The sequence below is a fragment of the Hordeum vulgare genome, chromosome 6H (genome assembly GCF_904849725.1).
Source record: "Hordeum vulgare subsp. vulgare chromosome 6H, MorexV3_pseudomolecules_assembly, whole genome shotgun sequence".
Lineage (NCBI taxonomy): Eukaryota > Viridiplantae > Streptophyta > Magnoliopsida > Poales > Poaceae > Hordeum > Hordeum vulgare.
The window spans coordinates 397866664-397893492 of record NC_058523.1 but is presented as its reverse complement, the minus strand read 5'-3'; the positions used below and the strand labels follow the sequence as shown (position 1 = coordinate 397893492).

The 26829-nt window shown below is 44.3% G+C and overlaps 1 pseudogene; it reads left to right on the top strand.

Moving 5' to 3' along the window:
• The first annotated feature begins 11206 nt into the window (after positions 1–11206).
• LOC123405519 lies at positions 11207–13120 on the top strand (annotated as a pseudogene).
• Positions 13121–26829: the final 13709 nt, after the last annotated feature.

Here is a 26829-nt window from a genome sequence, read left to right as displayed (position 1 = left end):
GGCCAAAGGCCCGTTGCCACTAGTGAAGTAAAAAAACAATGGTTGTTAGCATCAAGTTTTTCTTAGCAAGTATAAAGAACCACCACCAGTTAGCAAAGAACCACAATGTTTCAGCATAAGAGATCTCATATACCAGAACCAAGCAACACAATCAATCTAGCAACTCAGAGGTTTGCATCATCTGTGGATTAACCATGAAATTAGTCTCTAGACCGACATGATCCTAAAATATCAACATGTAAAATTCTAAAAATTAAATTAACGGTTAAGAATCTTCTAGCATACAGGTAGGATAAGTTATACAGTGGAAGTATCCATCATAGGAGGTGAACACACTTGTAAGTGCCAGCTTGTGTAACTACTACTAGTTTTGGATGCAAAAATCTTGAGAGCGACATGGACATTTCATGTACCATCCTCTAACATAGCCATGTTTATATTGATGACAGCTGAACCTGAATGTGAAAGCCCACAAGAAAATTATTAAGTAAATAAAGCACGCAATTAAAATTCGTTCAGGAAGAAGATACACCTGTAGGAATACAAGTCAACCAAAATAGATAACAAAAATAACCCTTATAACAAGCACACATTGGATGATGTGTGAAATATGATTATTATCCAACAAACGGGCCCTTATATATACAAATCAAGTATGGCATCAAAGACGTCTATTTTAAACTACATGGGACAAGCTAATAGTATGCTTGTTTCTACCCAATTCCCAATCACACCTGCTATCGTTCTCGTGCCATCTTTGCCTTTCGACATAGATAACCTTCGTGTAAAATGGTGCGAAATACGAATTTGAACCAAGAACTAAAAGAGACTACTTTGCCTTTTTAGCACATAATGTTGATGTATCCTTTTTTCTGGAGTGTTGTGGATCAGTATAGAAATATATTTTATCGCGCAAAATGGCGCGAAAGCACAATTTAAACCAAGAAGTAAATGTATTTATTTTACTTAATTTAGGAGTATATAATGTTGGCTTGAGTTATTTGTGAAAAGGTGTGTACACCGTGTTTAGCTCAGACATACGAATTACCTAACCAATACGATCACGACATAATGTTTGGTTCTCCCTCCAATCCAAATTACTTGTCGCAGACTTAGTATAATTTGTAATAGACATGTGACAAGTAATATGAATTGGAGGGAGTACAAAGCATTTCTTAAGGTTGCATAATTATGATACAATTATAGATATAAGTACAGGTACATCTCACATGTTCTTGCCTTCTTTCTTAGGAGTATGTAACAAGCTGAGACTTGAGACTAATTGACTCGAAAAAAGATCACAAGCCAAAATAACTTGACAAATGAGGAGATTCAGTCTTAGGACGGAGAATATGATACTGGGATGCGCAAGCAAAGTTATAGTTATTTTGATTCTTGCGTACAAGATATCCATGGACAATATTACTTACTCAGGGTTCACAGAACCGCTCAACAGAAAATGCAAGCTTAAAATTGATCACCACAATTACACAAAGAGACGTATTTTAGTCCAAACAATTGTTATGACTAGCGGCTCAGTTAGCAAAACTGACCCAGTTATCTTAACAATATTAGGGGCTTAGCCCGGTTTATTATAGCCTAGGGAACTTATATATAGTCATGTAATCAGCACTTTTGAGATTAAGCAAAGATCAATCTATTTTGATCGGCTCCAACTAGGATCCGGTGCCCTAACCCTAGACGCCTCTTCCATCGCGCCGACACCCCCATCCGTGCGAGACGGCGCCCCTGCGCCGGCGACCACAGCCGATCCCCTCCTTCCCCTACAACCTCCGGCCAAGACCCGGTAGAACCCTAGTTTCTACCAGTTTGGTATCAGGTAGCTTCGGTGCGATCATGTCTTCGCTGCCGCCCACCTCAACCCTCCCGCTGCCGACCGCCACCACCGCCCTGCTGGCCACCACGGTCGGCACCCCTTCTCTACCGGCGTCGGTCACCTCCGCCGCGCCGGTTCCCACCGTCTTCACACCGGAGGAAGTCACCGCAGACCTCTGTGATCTTGCCACCGCGGTCCAGGGCATCCGCCTCTACTTGGCTGGGCCCTATGGGCCGCCGCTGCCACCGGGCCACTGCTCTTGCCGTGGGAACCGCCGCACCCGGCGGCCTCCACGGCGCTTGCTAGGCCGATGCAGCCCGAGCTGCAGCTGCAGCCGCCTCCCGCCTCCAACCCGCCCTGGCCGCAGTGGCCGTCGCCGACCCTCGCAGCCTCTGCCACACCCGTTTCCCCCCTGCAGTAGCTGCAGCCCCCCCCCCCCGCCGATCCACTCCAGGCCGGCTACGACCGCGCTGGTGTGAGTCCCGATCCACCAGGTCTGGTTCTTGCCTTCGCCGTCACCGCTTCCGGCCTGGTTGGCCGGGTCGTCACTGCAGCCGGCGCCCGCCCTACAGTACGGCGGGCCCTCCAGCTCCGCGGGTCCCTACGCCGGCCTCAACGGGCAACCGTTTCACGGGCGACCCCGTGCGTCCACCGACCCGACGCCATCCCCCATGCCGCTCCACACCGCCGACCCGTACGGCCATGGCGGTCCTACTCAGACACCACCGCGCTTCGCCAAACTTGACTTCGCCACCTTCGACGGCACCGAGGACCCCCTCAACTGGCTTAATCAGTGTGAGCATTTCTTTCGGGGGCAACGCACGCTCGCATCGGACCGCACCTGGCTCGCCTCATATCACCTCCGAGGCACCGTGCAAACGTGGTACTACGCCCTTGAGTAGGACGAGGGCGACATGCCCCCATGGGAGCGCTTTCGCGATCTCTGTCTCCTTCGCTTCGGGCCACCGATACGCGGGAGCCGGCTCGCGGAGCTAGGCCGACTCCTCTTCACCTCCACGGTGCAGGACTTCGCCGACCGCTTCCAAGCCCTGGCGTGCCACGCGCGAGGCATGACGGCCCGTCAGCGGGTCAAGCTCTTCGTCGGCAGTCTGCCAGATCATATCCGCGTGGACATGGCGTTTCGGGGACCGCAGGACATCCAGACCACCATGTACTATGCCCGTGCATTCGAGCAGCGGGCGGTGGCTATGCAGCAGGCGTTCCCGGCCCAGGCACCTCGCCCACCCCCTCAGCCGGCTATGTATGCACCTAGCCGGCCTGACCAGCCAGCGATAGGGACTCCTTCCACGGCAGCAACTCGACCATTCCGTCGGCTAACCCCGGCCGAACAACACGAGCGTCATCGACATGGGTTATGTTTCAACTGCGATGAGCCCTACGTGCCAGGCCACGTTTGCCCGCGCCTCTTCTACCTGGAGGCAGACGACTATGTCGTGGCGGATACAACTCCTTTCGAGCTTGCCGAGGCGGCGGCCCCGGCGTCAGCCACCGCTCTTGTGGTCTCCCTACTTGCCCTTGCCGGCATACGAGCGGAAACAATGATGCCGTTGCCAGTGATGGTTAATGGGGAGCGCCTCTTAGCTCTCCTGGACATGGGCTCTACGCACAACTTCCTGCCCGCATCTACTATGCGTCGCATGGCCCTCCAGCCAACGAGCGACGAGCAGCTCCGAGATACCGTGGCTAACGGTGACCGTCTCCGCTGCCACGGAATTGCGCAGCAGGTTCCCATCCTCATCGGCGATGAGTCCTTCGCCATCACGTCCGTGGGCACCAACTTGGGCGACTACGACTTCATCCTCGGCGTCGACTTCTTGCGGACGCTCGGACCCATCCTTTGGGATTTCGACGCACTGACCATGACTTTCTGGCGTCAAGGGCGCATGGTACAATGGAAGGGCGAGGGTGGTACTTCTCCAATAGTTCCCTCTCAGCGGCCGACCGCCATAGCTGCCTCCGAGCCGCCCCTGTTGGCTCATCTCCTGCAGCAGCACGATGACCTTTTACCGGTGCTCCTTGTTCACAAGCCCGAGGGCTCATGGAGTTTCTGCCTCGATTACCGTGCTCCCACTGCTAAAACGATGCGGGTCAATTTTCCTATACCGGTCGTGGAGGAGCTCCGGGAAGAGCCGCCAGGGCCACGCTTATTCCCGACGCTCGACTTGCATTCTGGTTACCATCAGGTTCACTTCGAGTTTTTGGTGATGCCTTTCGGTCTCTCCAATGCGCCGACGACATTCCAGACCTTGATGCACGACGTACTTCAGACCAGCTCAACCCTCCGAAGGCACCTTGGGAGCAGCTCAAGGAGTTCCGCCAACATTTTCTAGACGTCCAACTCGAGGACGAGCTGTTTGCGCAGGCGGGGAGAAATGGTATGACTAGCGGCCCAGTTAGCAAAACTGGCCCAGTTATCTTAATAATATTAGGGGCTTAGCCGAGTTTATTATAGCCTAGGGAACTTATATATAGTCATGTAATCAGCACTTTTGAGATTAAGCAAAGATCAATCTATTTTGATCGGCTCCAACTAGGAGCCGGTGACCTAACCCTAGCCGCCTCTTTCATCGCGCCGCCACCGCCATCCATGCGAGACCGCGCCCCTGCGCCAGCGACCACAGCCGATCCCCTCCTTCCCCTACAACCTCCGGCCAAGACCCGGTAGAACCCTAGTTTCTACCAAGAACAAACAAATGTTATCTTCTTCATTTCCTTAATAGATATTGAGGAATATGTTTAGAACCATTGGAAATAGAAGCAAATATATTTGAACTATATCCAGTTCAAAATAGGATTACGGGGTAGCTTCCACAATTTTCTAAAGCTTACAACATAGAAAAGGGCCAACCACCACCTGTACGTTATCGTTGAATAAATCCAAAAGTTTTCAATAGAAAAGGATGATGCACCTTTTCACACATCAGTTTGGCCATATTTAACCAGTCCTAAAGCAAAGAGCGTACATATTGCAAACCAAATGGAACATGAGACTGAAAGACCGAACCTGCAGTTGGACATGACGAGGATGCCGGTGTCCAGCCGTCAAATCTCTCTATTAATCTTCTGCATTAGTGGCTCGACCACCAACACCGACACCTCTGCCAAGTCACAGAAAAACAGAACCAATGCTAAATGCCTGAACAACAAAGCTCGAAAAGAGCGCACTTCAATTACATGGAAACAAAAAACAGATGGAGCTAGCATCAATTGAAGAATATTTTTGCAACAACTTGTAGTTATGCACAACACTGTCAATTCTAAGATGCCTATGGTGTCTAGAGATTCATCCAATTTGATCAAGCACAGACAATACTTCAAGGTAGAATATGAGGTGATGATTGCAAAACTTAACCAGAAGGTTTACTGCAGAAAGAGGAGCAAGATAGGTACATGCTGAATAAGTGAATCTGGCATTTTGTACGTTACACAACAATATGTAATAAATCATGTTGCATGATTAATCACACTCTCAATGAAAGGTACTGCATGCCTTTCTTTTGCTTCAAATGAACTGACCAACTCCACACAAAAAAGGGAAAACCCAACACAAACATTAGACTTGGTAAGCCACAACCCATGCCTAGAAGATCAATTTTAAATTAGAACGTGTACATGGAAAGGCATAAATAAAGGAATGAGAGAAGAAAAACACATGTGATGGGACCGTCCACAAAAATCAGAACTGTCGAGACAACCACAACAGCGGCAATCCTAGCAGTCCGATAGTAGAGAGCACGAGCCGACGACAACCGTCAACGGAAAAAACGCTGGATCCAGTTATTCCAGTAGGTATCAAGTGAATCTAGAAAAGCAAACCCAAAGGTATGCACAAGCCGAAGCAACCCTCAGTTGCGTCCGACCACTTTGGATCTATTGTACCCGGCCTTTCCCTACATTTCTGTAAGAGGTTGTTTCCAGGACTTGAACCAGTGACCTCATGGTCACAAGGCAGCAACTTTACCATTGCGCCAAGGCTCCCCTTGTAATGCCACTCAAAATCAAAGAATAGAAATTTTCGCTCTCCTATATTATCTGAAAAGAAATCCCATTGAATCAAAACAACGAGTCAGATTTTTTTTTCCGGGAAAACGCAAAGGCTTTGCGTTTTATTTCATTGAAAAGGAGGATAGTAAAAACTGTACAAGGGTCCGAGCCTGAGGCTCAACAGAAAGGAAAAACACTAGGCTAGTGAACATCCCAGGTTGTCGGCAGGACTACCCCCAGGCCAACGGCCCCAGCCCGAGCCCAAAGGGCTGCTTCCTCTCTGATCCTAGCGGATAGCAGTGTCATGGAGGGCTGCTCGCCGTCGAACACGTAGGAGTTGCGGTGTTTCCATAGTAGCCACGCCGTCAGGTGGGTGATCGTGGCCAATCCATTGCGCATGGCCTTGGGTGTCTCTCGCTTGGCGTGCAACCACCAGTCATTGAGCGATGCCTCGCGGTCCGGTGGCTGGCATGTCAGCCGCAGCGAGGAGAGCGTCTCGTGCCACACCTGAGAAGGGGCATGTGACGAGCAGGTGGCGCATAGTCTCGGGCTCCTGGTCGCAGAAGACACAGCGCGGGTGATGCTGTAGGCCGTGGCGACGCAGTCTATCCGCAGTCCAGCACCGGTCCAGGCTGACGAGCCATAGGAAGAACTTCACGCGCGGGGGAGCCCAGCTCCTCCAGGTCAGTTGCGAGGAGTCGCAGGCAACGGAGCCGTGGAAGGTCACTAGGTAGGCGCTGCGCGCGGAGTATGTTCCGCTCGGGGTCCATCTCCAGATGAGTTGGTCCGGTTGGTCGAGGAGCGTGACGCTTTGGGTGGTGCGCCAAAGCAGCAGGTACCGGCCGATCTCATGAATGCCCAAGTCGCCGCGAATGTTGCACGCCCAGGCATGGTTCTGGAGGCCATCCGCGATGGTGCGCTGCTTGCGCCAATGCTTGGGGACGCAAGCGTAGAGCTGTGGCGCGAGCTCGCCAATGGAGCGGCCGTCAATCCAGCGATCCTCCCAGAATTTGCCTGATCTCCCGTCGCCCACGGCAAGCAAGGTGGAGGCGTAGAACAGGGCGCGCTCCTCGTTGGTGAAGTGGAGGTCAAGGCCATGCCAAGCCCTCCTCTCATCGGTGCGGCTAAACCAAAGCTAGCGCAGCCGAAGGGCTAGTCCAGCGTGCTCCATGTCCTGGATTCCGAGGCCACCGAGGGAGAGCGGCCGGCAGACGCGGCGCCAGTTGATGTGGCAGCTGCCACCGTTGGCGGCGGCGCGACCTTCCCAAAGGAATCCCCTCTCGATCTTCTCTATGAGCTTCAAAGTTTTTTCCTTTGAAAGAACTGTGTTACTTGGCAGTTCTATGGTTGTACATGAGGTACCCTCTGTTTCTTAACATCCAGTGAGACGACACAAATTATTTCAGAAAGCTGCAACTAAAATTAAAATAGTGGTGATTGTCTGATTGAGGACAACTTACGATGTTCTATATGCGATGTTGAATGTGGTTATAAATTAATTATCACAATGTAGGAAAAACATTGTGTTTCAACGGCAACAAAATTTGCACTTGTATTTAATTTTGAACATCACTCATATAGATCACGACACTAAAAAGAACTATCTTTGCGGTCATGAAAATATATGTGAATACTGAATCTGTACAACATAAAAGAATTCGGTTATCACCTTGGCTGAACTGGGAAGAAACTGTGTGGGCCATCAACAAAATCAATTTGTATTTCCATCTTGGCTGCGCTTGAAGAAAGATGATCAGAAAAATAAAGATGGCTATGGTTACATAAATAACTGCAAATGACTAATTCTTCAATGCAAATTTGGGAACAATGACCCTTAGCAATTACCAATCATAAACATCACCAACTCAATTCTCTAGAAGCAAAAGAGTTCTCCCCACGAATCTATGGTGAGGCCAAGATTGTTTGGACTCATATGCTACTTAAAATTGTCCAGGTCTTATTAGCATTGTACAAAATGAAGTTTCAGATTTGAAAATAACCTGCATTTGCAACCTACCAAACTTTGCTTCATCACCATTCAGTTGTCACTACAATCACTCCTTAGCCTGATTCTTCCAAGACCCGAGCAAAATCACATAAAACAAGTCGTGAACTTCCATTCACGTTGTATACTTGCATCCAATTAGGAATCGATGTATACAGTTTTAAAGCTAACAAAAAACTTCACTGATATAAAGCAAGGATACAATGTACACATTTTTTTAGAGAAAGGCATATCTGCCCTGCTTTTATAAAAATAGGATTTATCCAAAGCGTACATTAAAAATCAAGAGCAACAGTCAAATATAACAATGATCCTCGGCCCCAAGAACACCACCAAACATAAGTGCAAACTCATTGATAGTATTTATAATATAGATATGGTACTGAGCAGTATAACTAAACTATTCCATCAGCAAAAGGAAAACATGCATCTTGATAGAAATAAAGCAAACCTAGAGGAGGAGAACATAATTTAGCAAAGCAGGAGAATAAGATGCAGCAACACGGGAAATCGTAGAACCTGCTAAATAAATGGAGATGAAGTAGTGATAAATAGAACTTCTTGTGCTCCATGAAACCCTTCACGAATTACATTCCAAGAAGCTTAACGGAGTCTTATTTAAGGTAGACTTCGAAAAGGCTTACGACAAAGTCAAATGGTCTTTCTTGCAACAAACTCTGCGCATGAAGGGGTTTTGCGAGATTTGGCGAAAGCATATCGATCGTTTTATACAAAAGGGTAGTGTCGGTATTAAAGTGAATGATGATGTAGGTCATTTCTTTCAGACACTAAAGGGTCTTAGGCAGGGAGATCCTATGTCACCTATTTTATTTAACATCGTAGCAGATATGTTAGCGCTAATGATCAGGAGGGCTAATGAAAAAGGGTTAGTAGGGGGACTAGTGCCACATCTAGTAGATGGGGGTGTTTCCATCCTACAATATGCGGATGACACAATCCTTTTCATGGAACACGATCTCAACAAAGCCAGAAACATGAAGTTAGTATTATGCTTATTCGAACAGCTATCTGGGCTGAAAATTAACTTCTTTAAAAGTGAACTCTTTTGCTTTGGAGACGCAAAAGAAGAACAACTCACTTATAATCAACTATTTGGTTGCGAGAGTGGTTCGCTACCGTTTACGTACTTAGGGATCCCTATTCATTACCGAAAATTAAGCATTAAGGAATGGAAGTGCATCGAGGATTGGTTTGAGAAAAAATTGAGCTGCTGGAAGGGCAAGCTATTATCCTACGGAGGACGATTGGTCTTAGTTAACTCAGTGTTGACAAGTATGCCTATGTTCCTTCTATCCTTTTTCGAAGTACCAGTTGGGGTGCGAAAAAGGCTGGATTTTTATCGATCAAGATTTTTCTGGCAGAGTGATGAGGTCAAGACCAAATATAGGCTGGCTAGATGGAATGTTATTTGTAGGCCCAAAGATCAGGGAGGGTTGGGGATTGAAAACTTAGAGGTTCAGAACAGGTGTCTAATCAGCAAGTGGCTTTTCAGACTATCTATGGAATCAGAAGGTATGTGGACACAAATTTTGAAGAACAAGTATCTACAGCAAAAAACCTTAGCTCAGGTCACTGTGAGACCTGGAGATTCACCTTTTTGGAAGGGTCTCATGAAGACAAAAACAACCTTTTTTAACAGGACTAAATTCATCATCGGAGATGGTGAAGCTACTAGATTCTGGGAGGATATCTGGCTAGGTGACGAGCCTCTCGCCCTTCAATATCCGTAGTTGTATCACATTGCCCAACGCAGACAGACGACTGTTGCGGCAGTGTTACGTGAGACGCCTCTCAACATTCAGTTTCGCAGATCCTTGGTAGGAAATAGATGGGTCAGATGGCTACATCTAGTGAGAAGGCTAATGGATGTTAGTCTTTCTGATGATCCTGATAGGATTGTTTGGAAACTGACCTCCAATGGGACGTTTTCCGTGAAATCAATGTATGACCATGTTATTGATAGTTCAGTTATTCCAAAATCTTCACATATTTGGAACGTTAAGGTTCCCCTTAAGTTAAAAATCTTTTTGTGGTTTGTCCACAAAGGAGTTGTTTTAACTAAGGATAACTTGGCCAAGCGAAATTGGAAAGGAAATCGGAGATGTAGCTTCTGTCAGACATATGAAACTATTAAGCACCTCTTTCTGGACTGCCCTATGGCTAAAATATTATGGCACTCAATCCATATTGCTTTTAACATCACCCCGCCGACTAGCATTAACATGTTATTTGGGACATGGCTTGACGGGGTTAATATCTCGTTCGCTAAGTTAATCCGAGTTGGAACTTCTGCACTTTTATGGGCTATATGGAATTGCAGAAATGACCTAGTTTTTAACAGACAACAATCTATTAACCTTTTGCAGGTCATCTTCAGGGCTACCGCATTGACCCGCATGTGGTCCTTACTCACTCTTGTGGAAACCAGGGAGCCTTTGGTTACTGGGTGTGCCGATGGGAGATGGTAGCTCAGGCTATCTTCAGCCGATATGGATGGCGACATGCTGATAGAATAGGGAATTAGTCAACTATTCCTATCCAGATATTCGGCTTAGGCGTTCATCGCCTTGTAATTTATTTTCCCTTTACTTACGACTTTGTACCTACTTCGGATCTTTTCTGTTATTAAATAAAATGGCTGTATGCATCACTCGATGCAGAGGCCGGGGCGAGGCCTCCTTTTCGAAAAAAAGAGTTTTACCACGACCAGTCATTAAAAACATGTTCACCCAGTTGCGTTGTTTTAATCTTGAGGCAATAAATGATAATATTTCAACACGATGATGCATGGACTTATTATAAGGGTGCGTGCAGGACCAGCCAGTATGTCATAATGTTTTCCACATTAATAACATGAATAAGGACATATGCCATGCCAAATACGAGATAGAATAAATTGATGCAATGTTTTACTATTGAATATTGATTGACTGCTTAGCTAGTTTTCAGTTGTTTCAGTGTGAACTGTTAGCAAAATAGAGATCAACTCCACAATCCGAAAGGTCAAAAGTCATGGACTAAAACCAAAACTAGGCAACAAAGGACTGTGAACCAGCATGTCCAAACAAAAGGAATTATTACTTGGACCTTCCAACTCTAGGCTAATGGCACAGAGTTATGCAAGGTTAAAAAATAGTTGAGGTCATCAGTTGTTAGTCTAGTGCAGAAGGAATGAACAGTTAAGATAAGCAGAAGTTCATCACCCCAGGTTTGGGGATTTTGAGTTGCCAATGTATTGAGGAGGGGCAACTCACTGAAGAGTTGCATCCAGGACGAGCAAAGGCACATGGACGAGAGGATGTACATGACGTCCGAACGGAGCAGGCAACACACGGAGGATGCAATTTCAGGACTACACTGGAGAGGCAGTTACTGCTAAGAACTTCTATGCGGTTCTCTTGGGCAATAAAACTGCGGTCACTCGCGGGAGTAAGAAGGTCATAGATAGCAAACCAAATGACCATATATTTATCTACTACTCAGATCATGGGGGTCCTGGAGTCCTTGGTGTGTGGAAGTTATATCCACTACTTTGTTTTATTAGTTAGTTTTGTTCATCTTGTGTATTGACCTTTGCAAGTTTCAGGTATGCCCAACCTGCCATATCTCTATGCTGCTGATTTTATAAAGGTCTTACAAGAAAAACATGCATCCAATACCTACGCAAAAATGGTAAGGCTGCCCATAGTTACTTGTTTGTGGTAACCGTGTCCTGTTTGACTGAAGTCAGTGATATAATTGGCAGGTTATATATGTGGAAGCTTGTGAAAGTGGCAGTATTTTTAAGGGTTTGATGCCTGCAGACCTCAATATTTATGTCATAACAACATCTAATGCAGAAGAAAGTACTTGGGGGTACATACTGCCCAGGGATGGAACCATCGCCTCCTTCTGAGTATATTACCTGCTTAGGTGATCTCTACAGTATTTCTTGGATGGAAGACATGTGTGTAACTTGTAACCGAAATTCACATTGATAAGATTAATTTACAGAGTACTAGTGTTTAGCAGAAGAGGGTGGAATGACGAGCAGCTAATGAGTTATATTTGGTTGCGTTACGTTGCACTAAGTAGTACCTCAAGGAGGATTTTGTAACAAGTCATGTCCATTCCTTCCTTTAGTTCCGAAGTACATGGCATAGAACCTACGAATCCAGATTACACAAGTCTGCTGAAGAATCTGTTTGTATATTAAGCATTCACTTAATGACGTTTGGTTATCTCCATGCTAGTGAGACTAATAGTCTGAAGCACGAGACAATCAAGAAGCAGTACGAAGTGGTGTGGATTTATTTGCCTTTTTACCGTTTTCATTTGTAATTGTAAAGATCTTGGCACTGAAAGTTTCATGTGCAGGTAAAGAAGCGAACCTCAGACATGAACAGCTATAGTTCCGGTTCAAGGATGAGAAGCTTTACCTTTATCAAGGTTTCAATCCTGAAAACACCAACATTACAAACAAGCTATTTTGGCAAGCCCCAAAGGCTGCAATCAACCAAGGAGACACAAATCTTCTTTTCTTGTGGAGGAGGGTATTTTTAATGTTATGCAGTCTTTCAGTTGGTTTGCTAACCTAATTGCAGTAATAGACTTCTGTTTCAAAAGGATGATTTACCTGAACTGAGCAGTCTACTGTCAATCGATTTGAGATTTTTGTTACATTTTCCCTTGTCCAAGAGATTAAATCAGCATGAAAAGTTGAGGTGGATATGTTGTATGTGGGTTATACTAGTTTTTAGTTGGAAGCAACTAAAATATCTTGGATAGGTTTGTAGCACTATGATGTCAGGGAACGTCGTCATATCTCACCATTTTGTGTTTCTTAGGTCCATTAACAATTTGTTGTCTACATTGGATATATTAGTTGCTATTTCTTGTTCAGAGAAAATTCTCTATTTTAGGTGTACTTACTACTGAGTTACTTGCATCGGAACATATAGCACTGTGTCTGTGATTGATTGTATTTTTGTTTAGTATTGGCCATGTGCCTTAGGCCAATGTGCTGGCTGAAGGTTCTTGGTTTGGTTTTAGTATGAGCTACTACATGAAAAGTCTAAGGAGAAGGGGAACGTTCTGAGGGAGATCAACAAGACAGTAACCTATACGAAGCATCTTGACAGCAGCATTGATTTTATTGGGAAGCTTCTATTTGGCTTCGAGAATGGACCTTCGGTGCTTAAAGCTGTCAGAGCTTCTCGAAGCCTGTGGTGGACGACTGGGATTGCGTGAAGAGGATGGTAAGTGTTGGGTAACGTAGCATAAATTCAAAATTTTCCTACGCCATACTCAGATCTTCCTATGGAGAAACCAGCAACGAGAGAGGGGAGAGTGCATCTTCATACCTTTGAAGATCGCTAAGAGGAAGCGTTGCTAGAACGCGGTTGATGGAGTCGTACTTGCGGCGATTCAGATCGCGGTGTGATTCTGATCTAGTTCCGAACCAAGGCACCTCCGCGTTCAACACACGTGCAGCCCGGTGACGTCTCCCGCACCTTGATCCAACAAGGAGGAGGGAGAGGTTGGGAAAGATCTCCGGCAGCACGACGGCATGGTGTCGATGGAGAGACGAGGTCTCCCGACAGGGCTTCGCCAAGCACCGTGGGAGAGGAGGGAGAAGAAGAGCAGGGTTGCGTCGAGAGAGAGATGGAAAACCGTATCTTCAAAGGCCAAACCCCCCACTATATATAGGGGGAAGGGAGGGGTGGCGTCCTCTTTAGGGTTTCCCCCTTGAGGGGGCGGCAACCCTAGATGGGAGAAGGGGGCAGGGAGGAGAGGGGGTGGCGCACCCCTAGGTGGGCCTTAGGCCCACCAGCGCCTAGGGTTCCCCCTCCCTCCCTCTCTGGTGCGCCTGGGCTGAGTGTGTGTGTGTGTGGGGGGGGGGTGCACCAGCCCACCTAGGGGCTGTTTCCCTCCCGCACTTGGCCCATGTAGCCTTCCGGGGCTTGTGGCCCCTCCCGGTGGGCCTCCGGAACCCTTTCGGTGGTCCCGACACTTTGCCGGTGGTGCCCGAAACATTTCCGGCGTCCAAACCCATCCATCCTATATATCAATCTTTACCTCCGGAGCTCCTCGTGATGTCCAGGATCTCATCCGGGACTCCGAACATCCTTTGGTAACCTCGTATAACAATTCCCTATAACCCTAGCGTCATCGAACCTTAAGTGTGTAGATCCTACGGGTTCGGGAGGCATGCAGACATGACCGAGACACTCTCCGGCCAATAACCATCAGCGAGATCTGGATACCCATGGTGGCTCCCACATGTTCCACAATGATCTCATCAGATGAATCACGATGTCAAGGATTCAATCAATCCCGTATACAATTCCCTTTGTCTGTCGGTATAGAACTTCCCCGAGATTCGATCGTCGGTATACCCATACCTTGTTCAATCTCGTTACCGGTAAGTCTCTTTACTCGTTCCGTAGCACATCATCCCATGACTAACTCCTTAGTCACACTTAGATCATTATTATGATGTTCTACTGAGTGGGCCCAGAGATACCTCTCCGTCATATGGAGTGACAAATCCCAATCTCGATTCGTGCCAACCCAACAGACACTTTTGGAGATACCCGTAGTGCACCTTTATAGTCACCCAGTTACGTTGTGACGTTTGATACACCCAAAGCACTCCTACGGTATCCGGGAGTTGCACAATCTCACGGTCGAAGGAAAAGACACTTGACATTAGTAAAGCTTTAGCATACGAACAATACGATCTAGTGCTATGCTTAGGATTGGGTCTTGTCCATCACATCATTCTCCCAATGATGTGATCCCGTCATCAATGACATCTAATGTCCATGATCAGGAAACCATGATCATCTATTGATTATCGAGCTAGCCAACTAGAGGCTTGCTAGGGACACATTGTGATCTATTTATTCACACATGTATTACTGTTTCTTGTTAATACAATTATAGCATGAACAATAGACGATTATCATGAACAAGGAAATATGATAATAACCATTTTATTATTGCCTCTAGGGCATATTTCCAACAGTCTCCCACTTGCACTAGAGTCAATAATCTAGTTACATTGTGATGTATCGAACACCCATAGCATTGTGGTGTTGATCATGTTTTGCTCGAGGAAGAGGTTTAGTCAACGGGTCTGCAATATTCAGATCCGTGTGTACTTTACAAATATCTATTACTCCACTCTGTACATGGCCCTGGGTGGAGTTGTAGCGGCGTTTCATGTGCTTGGTCTTCTGGTGAAACCTGGGCTCCTTGGCTATGGCAATGGCCCCTGTGTTGTCACAGAAGAGTGTCATCGGACCCGACGCGCTTGGGACCACTCCAAGGTCGGTGATGAGCTCCTTCATCCAAATCCCTTCATGAGCCGCTTCTGAAGTAGCTATGTACTCCGCTTCACATGTAGATGCTGCCATGACTTCTCGCTTGCTGCTGCACGAGCTCACTGCCCCGCCATTCAAAACATACACGTATCCGGTCTGTGACTTAGAGTCATCCGGATCTGTGTCGAAGCTAGCATCGACGTAACCCTTTACGACAAGCTCTTCGTCACCTCCATAAGCGAGAAACATCTCCTTAGTCCTCTTCAGGTACTTAAGGATATTCTTGACCATTGTCCAGTGTTCCATACCGGGATCACTTTGGTACCTCCCTACCAAACTTATGGCAAGGTTTATATCAGGTCTGGTACACAACATGGCATACATTAGAGAGCCTACGACAGAAGCGTAGGGGACATTACTCATCTTTTTCTATCTTCTGCCGTGGTCGGTGGCTGAGTCTTACTCAATCTCATACCTTGCAAAACTGGCAAGAACCCCTTCTTTGAGTTTTCCATATTGAACTTCTTCAATATCTTGTCAAGGTATGTACTTTGCGAAAGACCTATGAGGCGTCTCGATCTATCTCTATAGATCTTGATGCCTAATATGTATGCAGCTTCTCCAAGGTCCTTCATTGAAAAACTCTTGTTCAAATAGGCCTTTATGCTCTCCAACAACTCTATATTATTCCCCATCAATAATATGTCATCCACATATAGTATGAGGAAATCTACATAGCTCCCACTCACTTTCCTGTACAGACAGACTTCTCCATAAACCTGTATGAACCCAAATGCTTTAATCACCTCATTAAAGCGAATGTTCCAACTCCGAGATGCTTGCACCAGCCCATAGATGGAGCGCTGGAGCTTGCATACCTTGTTAGCACTCTTAAGATCGACAAAACCTTCTGGTTGCATCATATACAACTCTTCCTTAAGATACCCGTTAAGGAATGTTGTTTTGACGTCCATTTGCCAAATTTCATAATCATGAAAAGCGACAATTGCTAACATGATTCAGACTGACTTCAGCTTCGCTACGGGATAGAAAGTCTCGCCGTAGTCAACTCCTTGAATTTGTCGAAAACCCTTTGCGACAATTCGAGCTTTGTAAATGGTCACATTACCGTTTGCGTCAGTCTTCTTCTTGAAGATCCATTTATTTTCTATGGCTCGCCGATCATCGGGCAAGTCCACCAAAGCCCATACTTTGTTCTGATACATGGATCCTATCTCGGATTTCATAGCCTTAAGCCATTTGTTGGAATCCGGGCCCGCCATTGCTTCTTCATAGTTCGAAGGTTCACCGTTGTCTAACAACATGATTTCCATTATAGGGTTGCCGAACCACTCCGGTGTGGAGTGTTGATACGTCTCCAACGTATCTATAATTTGTGATGGTTTCATGCTATTATCTTGTCAAACTTTGGATGTTTTGCATACCTTTTATATATTTTTTGGGACTAACTTATTGACTCAGTGCCAAGTGCCAGTTCCTATTTTTTCCATGTTTTTGACCCCTTTTAGAGGAGATTTTGAAACGGAGTCCAAACAGAAGAAAATCCCCGAAAAGATTTTTTACGTAACAGAATAAGATCGAGAAGCTTGAGATCCAAGGCAGGGGAGCCTTAGGGGCCCCACAAGCCCCCACCCCGCGACCAGGGGGAGGCCGCGGCCCACAGGCTTGTGGCCCCCCCGGGTGCCCTCTGCCCTAGGGGTTGTGCCTATATGTTCCCTAAAAATCCCCAAAAAAATCAGGAGATCATTGAAATCACTTTTCCGCCACCGCAAGCTTCTGTCTCCGCAAGATCCCATCTGGGGCACGTTCTAGTGCCCTGCCGGAGGGGGGATTCGGATATGGAGGGCTTCTTCATCAACACCATGACCTCTCCGATGATGCGTGAGTAGTTCACAATAGACCTACGGGTCCATAGTTAGTATCTAGATGGCTTGTTCTCTCTCTTGGATCTTCAATACAAAGTTCTCCATGATCTTCATGGAGATCTAACCGATGTAATCTTCTTTTGCGGTGTGTTTGCCGAGATCCGATGAATTGTGGATTTATGATCAGATTATCTATGAATCTTATTTTAGTTTCTTCTGATCTCTCTTATGCATGATTTCATATCCTTGTAATTCTCTTCGAGTTGTGGGTTTTGTTTGGACAACTAGATCTATGATTCTTGCAATGGGAGAAGTGCTTGGTTTTGGGTTCATACCGTGCGGTGACCTCACCCAGTGACAGAAGGGGTAGCGAGGCACGCATCGTGTTGTTGCCATCAAGGGTAAAAAGATGGGGTTTTCATCATTGGTTTGAGATTATCCCTCTACATCATGTCATCTTGCTTAAGGTGTTACTCTGTTCGTCATGAACTCAATACACTAGATGCATGCTGGATAGCGGTCGATGTGTGGAGTAATAGTAGTAAATGCAAAAAGTATCGGTCTACTTGTCTCGGACGTGATGCCTATATGTATGATCATTGCCTTAGATATCGTCATGACCTTGCGCGGTTCTATCAATTGCTCGACAGTAATTTGTTCACCCACCGTGATATTTGCTATTTTGAGAGAAGCCTCTAGTGAACACTATGGCCCCCGGGTCTACTCCACACCATATTTTCAGCCTTACACTTTTTACTTCGTTGCACTTTCCGCCTTCAGATCTCACTTTGCAAACAATCTTGAAGGGATTGACAACCCCTTTGAAGCGTTGGGTGCAAGCTTGTTTGTGTTTGCGCAGGTACTCTGGACTTGACGAGACCCTCCTTCTCAATCGATACCTTGGTTCTCAAACTGAGGGAAATACTTATTGCTCCTGTGCTGCATCACCCTTTCCACTTCAAGGAAAAAACCAACGCAAGCCGAGTCTCCATCAACGTGTCAATTTCTAGCGCTGTTGTTTGAGAAGTAGCAGAAGGATTTCTGGCGCCGTTGCCGGGGAGGAAGATCAAGTCAATAACTCATCCAAGTAGGTGTCGCAAACTCATCTCTTGCATTTACTTTGTTTGCTAGTTGCCTCTCGTTTTCCTCTCCCCCACTTCACCAATTTCCCTTTTTCGTTTGCCTTTTTTGTTCGCCTTTTCGTTCGCCCTTTTTCTCGCATGCTCTTTGTTTGCTTGTGTGCCTGCTTGCTTGCTGAAGTCACCATGAAGGAAAACACCAAACTTTGTGACTTCTCGAATACTAATAATAATGATTTTATTAGTACTCCAATTGCTCCCACCACTAGTGCGGAGTCATACGAAATCAATTCCGCTTTGTTGAATCTTGTTATGAAAGAGAAATTCTCTGGCCATCCTAGTGAAGATGACGTATCCCATCTCAATACCTTCATTGAACTTTGCGACATGCAAAAGAAGAAAGATGTGGATAATGACATGATTAAATTGAAGCTTTTTCCTTTCTCGTTGCGAGATCGCGCAAAAACTTGGTTTTATTCTTTGCCCAAAAATAGTATCGATTCTTGGGATAAGTGCAAAGATGCTTAATGATATCATGAATTTGAAGCAACTTGATCATGAACATGTTGCACAATCTTGGGAGAGAATGAAATTAATTTTTAGAAATTCTCCCGCTCATGGCTTGAGCCTTTGGATGATTATACAAATCTTTTACGCTGGCTTGAATTTTGCTTCTAGAAATATCCTGGACTCCGCCTCAGGTGGAACGTTCGTGGAAATCACGTTAGGAGAAGCCACAAAGCTCTTAGACAACATCATGACGAACTACTCTCAGTGGCACACTGAAAGGTCACCTACTAGTAAGAAGGTACATGCTATAGAGGAAATTAACTCATTGAATGCTAAGATGGACGAGTTAATGAATTTGGTTGCTAGTAGAAGTGCTCCTTTGGATCCTAATGATATACCCTTGTCTTCTTTGATTGAGAGTAGCAACGCTAGCTTGGACGTTAATTTTGTTGGTAGGAATAACTTTGGCAACAACAATGCTTTTAGAGGAAACTATGTTCCTAGGCCTTTTCCAAGTAACTCCTCTAATAATTTTGGCAACTCCTACAACAATACTCATGGAAATTACAATAGATTACCCTCTGGTCTAGAGAGTAATATCAAATATTCATAAACTCTCAAAAGATTTTCAATGCGTCCATAGAGGAAAAGCTACTCAAAATTGATGATTTGGCTAAGAGCTTTGATAGAATGTCTAGTGATGTTGATGCTTTGAAAGTTAGATGTGCTCCTCCCAAAATCAACATGGATGAAACTTTGAAAGCTATGCGTGTTTCCATGATTGAGAGCCAAGAAAGAACCGCCAAAATTCGTGCTAGACATGAATGGCTTAAAAAGGCGTGTTCTCGTGATGAGAATCACAAAGAGCTTAAAGTGCTTGGTGTGACTCCCATTGAATGTTTGTTTTCTTGTGTCAAACCTAATGATTATGGGGCTGCATATGAATCCACTTTGGTTGAAAAGTGCCCCAATGATTCAGAGTCCATCTATCTTGATGCTTAAAGCATTGAAAGTGGACTAGAAGATGTTAAAACTTTGAGTAGTAATGAAATTACTACCGTGGATTTCAAGGAATTCAATTATGATAGTTGCTCCTCGATTGAATGCATTTCTTTGATGCAATCCATGTTAAACTCTCCACACGCTTATAGCCAAAACAATGCCTTTACCGATCATATCGTCGAAGCTATGATAAAATATCTTGAAGAGAAACTTGAATTGGAAGTCTCTATCCCTAGAAAGATTCATGATGAGTGGGAACCTACCATCAAAATCAAAATCAAAAACTTTGAGTGCAATGCTTTGTGTGATTTGGGTGCTAGTGTTTTTGCGATTCCAAAGTCTTTATGTGATGTTCTGGGTTTTAATGAGATTGAAGAGTGTTCTCTTAATTTGCATCTTGCTGATTCTACTGTCAAGAAACCCATGGGAAGGATCAATGATGTTCTTATTATTGCAAATAGGAACTATGTACCCGTGGATTTCATTGTGCTTGACATTGATTGCAATCCTACATGCCCTATTATTCTTGGTAGACCTTTCCTAAGGACTATCGGTGCTATCATCGATATGAAGGAAGGGAATATTAGATTTCAATTTACTCTAAGGAAGGGCATGGAACACTTTACTAGAAATAAAATAAGATTGCCTTATGAATCCATGATGAGGGCTACTTATGGTTTGAGCACTAAAGATGACGATACGTGATTCTATCGCTTTTATGCCTAGCTAAGGGCGTTAAACAATAGCACTTGTTGGGAGGCAACCCAATGAATTTATCTTTTTTCTTTTTGTTTTGTTGCGTCCACACCATCACAATTCTATTGTGATTGTGTTTTTTGTGTGTCCTTTTGTTTTTGAGCCAAGCAAAACCTTTATGACTAGTCTTGGTAATGGTTGTTTGATCCTGCTGGAAAAAGATATAAACTTTTCGCTCACGAGATGATTTTTCATTTTTATTCATAAAGAGATTTTGAGTTGATTCTTTTTGCTGCTGGTTGATATGCTTTTTTCCCAGGACGTCGTAAGTTTTTAGTTTTTTTGAGGTACCAGAACTATACGAAGTATACACATTGCTACAGACTGGTCTGTTTTTGACAGATTCTGTTTTTGTTGAGTTGGTTGCTTGTTTTGATGAAACTATGGTTAGTATCGGGGGTAATAGCCATGGAAAAGTGAGAATACAGTAGCCCAACACCAATATAGATAGAATTAAAGTTTTCTACAGTACCAAAATAAGTGGTAGTTTGTTTTCTTGTACTAATGTTATCACGAGTTTTTGTTTAAGTTTTGTGTTGTGAAGTGTTCAAGTTTTGGGTGATGTTCTCATGGACAAAGAGATAAGGAGTGGAAAGAGCTCAATCTTGGGGATTCCGAAGGAATCCCAAGCCAAATTCAAGGACACCAAAAAGCCTAAGCTTGGGGATGCCCCGGGAAGGCATCCCCTGTTTCGTCTTCAATCCATCGACAACATTACTTGGAGCTATATTTTTATTCACCACATGATATGTGTTTTGCTTGGAGCGTCTTGTATCGTAGGAGTCTTTTCTTTTTGTTCTGTCACAATTATCCTTGCTACACACCTTTTTAAGAGAGAGAGACACATGCACTCATCGTGATTTTGCTAGACTGCTCATAGTGCTTCACTTATATCTTTTGAGCTAGATACTTTTGCTCTATTTAAAGAGGAAGTTAAAAGATGGAATGACAAGACAGTTCAAAAAAGAGAATTCAGTGTAGGGGACCTAGTGCTTTTGTACAACTCTTTTTCAGATTCTTTGCACATAAACTCCCCTCCAAATGGGAAGGACCCCATGTTGTCGAGAAGGTTTATCGCTCCGGTGCTAGAAAAATTAATAACTTCGAAGTTAAAAACCCGAGAGTGATGAATGGGCAAAGAATCAAACATTATATTCTAGGTGCACCTATTAACGAGGAGACTAATATTCAAGTCATAACACCGAAAGAGCACATAAAGGAAGTCTTCGAGAACGCTCCACACACCTGAAAAGGGGTAGGTATGTGGTACAGTAAGTAAACTGACTCCATAAATTCAAACATATATAATTTCTGTCAGTTTTAGTATTTTAGAAAAATTACAAAAATAAAAAGGAGTCGAGGGGACCCACGAGGGAGGCACAAGCCAATGGGGCACAAATCCCACCCCGACTGCGCCCTGATAGCTTGTGGGGCCCTCGTGTGCCTCCCGGGCTCTGACTTCTTCTCGAGCACGTATTCTGGTCCAGAAAAATCATTATATATACTCCCGACTGTTTTGACAATCGCATCGCGAGATTTTCTCTTGTTCTTGTTTCGAGCAGATTTTCTCACACATCTTGATCACCATGAAAACACCAAGCCCCTCCAAGGACAAGTTCTTCGAGAAGGTCATCAATCCTTTCCTCCTGGAAGTGATGAAACACCCTCAGGCCATTGAGATGCATAAAGGGGTGCTTCACATCCGTGATGTTCAGGGGCCAAAGAAGAAGGGAAGCGAGAAGGCCAAGCTTGCAGCAATGGAGCATGGTATCTTCAAGTGCCAAGGGATGGTTGGACGTGGTTTGAGTGCCAATCACTCTATGATCACGAACTTCATCCGGGAGAACAAGCTAGACACCCAGAATGTGGGAGCGGTTCTCTTCAAGCTTCAAGAGCGGGTCGATCACCTCCAAGATCAAGTCTATGAACTCCAAAGCAAAAACTATGAGTATGAATCTAGGTTTCAGAGGATGACCTTTGCTGCCGGTTTAGGGACTCCCTAGAAGAAATTCTCTTATTATGATGGGGAGTCTACACCTTGCAAGGCGGAGGACACCTAGACTACACCACCACCATCACGTGAGAAGGACGCTGGAGTACATGGGTATGGACATCACCCTTGACTTACTCCAAGCTTGGGGGCGATGCCCCCACATCGTATCACCATCACTTTCACCACCATTATTTATCTTAGTTTGATCTTTAATTTTCATGGATTAGAAATTTAAAATTCCAGGTTTTCTTTTGCTGAGTAATTCGCTTTGAGATCTACCTACCTTTGTAACCGAGTATGCGAGATATATAATAAAGATTAGTTGAGTTTTTGTGGTTTACCCGTGGGCACCCATCATCATACTATGTCTATAAAAAGGAACATATAGATCATATGCTCATTCCATGAGAAGTAATAAATTCTCATAGTAAAAAGTATAAGTGATGAAGGTTGTTTAAAATAAACGACAATAGTATTAGTCATGATTACAATCTAAGCAATACTATGAAATAGGAGAGGAGATTCTCATATGAATATACTATCTTGGACATATTTTATGATTGTGAGCCCTTATCAAATATTATATAATGATCAAGTGTTGACGTAGGACATGGGAGACAACATAATGATGATGGTATTTCACATTCATATAGAAGTTATATGGTCATGGATCCTTTAACATGTGATGTTTGCTTTAGACCTTTTGCTAGCCCAAAAACTTCACACTCAGTAGAGATACTATCTGCGCATCCATAACCCTGAAACCCTTTTTATTGCCCTAAGAGTCCACCATACCTACCCATGCATCGAGCAGGAACCTTCAAGTAAGTTTTCATCGGTGCGCAAGCAATATAAAGTTGCTCCTAAATATGTATGATCTTTTATTGCAAGGGAAAATAAAATTTGTACGACCTTGTGATGGTGAAGAAATAAAAGCGACATACTACATAATAAAATTTGTTATCACAAGGGGTAATATAAAGTTAAGTTCCTTTGCATTAAGAGTTTGCACATTCAAAAACCTAAAAGTGCATGAAAACCTCTCCTTCCCTCTGCTAATGACCTATCTTTTATCTTTGAAGTCCACTCTTGTGCGTGAGTCACTAAATTCCTTCATCTTTCTACCTATTAATTCTTTAGTGGAAAGCATCATGTGTTGAGGAAAGATTCAAACTTATATATCCAAGTGAATGTAGATTATCATGATTTATTATTGTTGATATTATCCTTGAGGTAAATGAGTTTGGTGGCGAATCATTTAAGCCCTTTTCTTCCTATGTGTCTTATGAAAATATGATCTCCAAAACTATGACTTGAGTATGAGAAATCATAGAAGAATAAATGGTAGTTGAGTATGTGGACTTGCTAATAATAAAGCTCTTACATAGACTCTCCTCTGAAATATGTTTAATTTTTATTGTCACATTGACTAAGAACATAGTTTGTTGTTTGTCAATAAAGTTTATGCTTCATACCCCAACATTTGTGAATGGATTGTTACTTGTTTATGAGAAGATATATGATAAAATATTTGCTGATATGTTAATATTCATGATGCTCTCATGTCCATTATTTTTTTCGACTTCTCACTCTCAAAGCATGTGGCCATTATTCTCAAACTCAGCTTTCGCTTGAGGACAAGCGAGGTCTAAGCTTGGGGGAGTTAATACGTCCATTTTTCATCATGAATCTTTATTGGTATTTGTATTATTATTGTGCATTATTCCCTGTCATTATGTAATTCTTATGACTTTTCTCTCTAAATATGCAAGGTACACCACGAAGAGGAATGTATCTCGAAACTAGAATTCTCGATCGAGAAACCGAGAAAAAGGTAGAAAAATCAAGTTTCTCCAAATGACCTGAAACTTCACGGAGTATAAAGAATTATTGGGCCAAAAATATACGGAAGAGGTGAAACCAGCCGGGCACAAGCCAACAACCCCTCCCCCAGGCCATGCCCTAATGGCTTCTGGGGCCCCTGCTGGTTCTCCGACGCCTCTCTTCTCCTATATGGTATGTTTTACCCTAGAAAAAATCAAGACATAAATTTCGGGACAAAGCGCCACCGACTCGAGGCGGAAACCTGGCAAAGGCCCTTTTGCTCTCATGCACATCGATTCTGCTGGAGGAATTTCTCTCTCGGAGGCGGAAATCTAAGCCATCGTCATCGCCAACGCTTCCTCCTTCGTGGGAGGACCAATGCTCATCAACGTATTCACCAACACTATCTCATCTCCAACCCTAGTTCATCTCATGTATTCAATCTTTGTCTCAAAACCTCAGATTGGTACCTGTGGGTTGCTAGTTGTGTTAATTACATCTTGTAGTTGATGCTAGTTGGATTACTTGGTGGAAGGCATTATGTTCAGATCCTTAATCGTTATTATTATACCTCTGATGTTGAACATGTTGATGAGGTGTGAGTAGTTACTATTGTTCCCGAGGACATGGGAGAAGTCTGGTTATAAGTAGTCATATAAAGTTGCTATTCGTTCGATATTTTCATGATATGTATATTGTCACTTCCTTTAGTAGTGTCATGTGAACATCGATTACAAGACACTTCACCATGTTATGGTCCTAAGGTAAGTCATTGTGGAGTAACAAGTAGATGATGGGTTGCGAGAGCGACATAAGCTTAAACACTAGTTTATGCGTTGGTTCGTAAGGGGCTGATTTGGATCCATATGTTTCATGCTATTTTTAGATTTATCCCAATTATTCTTTCATAGTTATGGATGCTTGCGAGAGGGGTTAATCATAAGTAGGTTGTTAGTTCAAGTAAGAACAACACGTTAGCACCGGTCCACCCACATATCAAATTATCAAAGTAGCGAACGCGAATCAACTCAATATGATGAACATGACTAGACATATATTCCCATGTGTCCTTGGGTGCACTTGCTTTACATTAGAGTACTTTCAGGCCTGTCCTTTGTTATAAAAAGGATTGGGCTACCTTGCTGCACCTTTTCTATTATTGTTACTTGTCACTAGTTACGAATTATCTTGCTACAAAACTATCTAGCACTGTTACTTGCATCACTTGGAGAGAATCCCTTGCTGAAAACTGCTTATCATTTCCTTGTGCTCCTCGTTGGGTTCAACACTCTTACTTATTTAAAGTACTATGATTGATCCCCTATACTTGTGGGTCATCAAGCTCCATCCAAACTATGTAGCAGTTGCTTGCTGAGGACAAGTACCAAGTGGTCGGCTTCGACCTCGAGTTCACCAGCGGTCGTGCCAAGCAAGATGAGAAGGGTGTCGTCCCCGAGTTATGCATGCACATGACATCCTCGTCTACCACTACCACCTGTCCACAAGGCCCTGCGAGCGTTTCACCAGGTTTATCAACAACCTCGACTACAGTTCCGCAATGGTGGACACGACCAACGATCTAAAAGCGTCGGATGTTTCAGGCTTGACCTGCCAGAATCTTTTCAACATACGTGACCCCTACAAGGTCTGGGGCAGGACCAAGAACAAAGGGAACTTCCTGGTTGACCTCGCATCAGCCATCATCGACCCCTACTACATGAAGATGAAAGATGAGAGCAAGAAGGAACAGAACACCTGACACATTGTCTGGGATCAGATACTGGATGAAGAACACGTCAAGTACACGGTCAAGGCCGCATACACAAGCTACGAGATGCACATGCGGATCGTTGACATGCGGAAGTTTCTTCGTCCTGCCCAAGGCGAGGGATCGAGCCACACAAAATGGGTGGGAGCATCACAATAAATAGATGACTGGATGATCGTTTCTCCTAGTTTAGAATGCATGCAATTGTTTATTGAGGTGTGTGCGAATGATTTGTATAGTCACTTATGTAATTGGATGCCTATTTTAGTTATATATGTTCTTCTTTTGTAGACAGAGCAAATCACATGGCTTGTTAGCAGTAATCGTCTGTGTTATTATCAGTGTTTGCACACATTTCTGATTACGGGTCTGTGTGCCACGTATCACACACATCTTGTTCAGTTGAGTTGTTTCTGTTGTCTTGGCTCATCACAAATAGTTCATCCGAGTGAACTGTATGCCCTCCATATCGCACGCCTTGATCTGGCTGACCATTTCTGTTTTGTTGCCTAATCACAAACAGTTCATCCCAGTGAACTGTTTGTCGTATATCGAACACACCTCTGGATCATCACAAATAGTTCGTTGGATTAATCGCTTGCCACACATCACACACGCAACTCTGATCTGAACCGTGTTTGATGTTTGTGCCATCGCAAACGATTCATATCATTTTTGCTAGTTTTCTTACAACACCGTTTGCATTAAAGCATTGCACACAATTTTGTCGAAGGGTCTCACATTCTAGTGTCGCGTTTGGACCATCCTACAGTAGTGCAAGTTCAAGATGAAGGATGGTGAAGGAGTCGCTGGGATGTACTCTAGGCTTGCTCTCT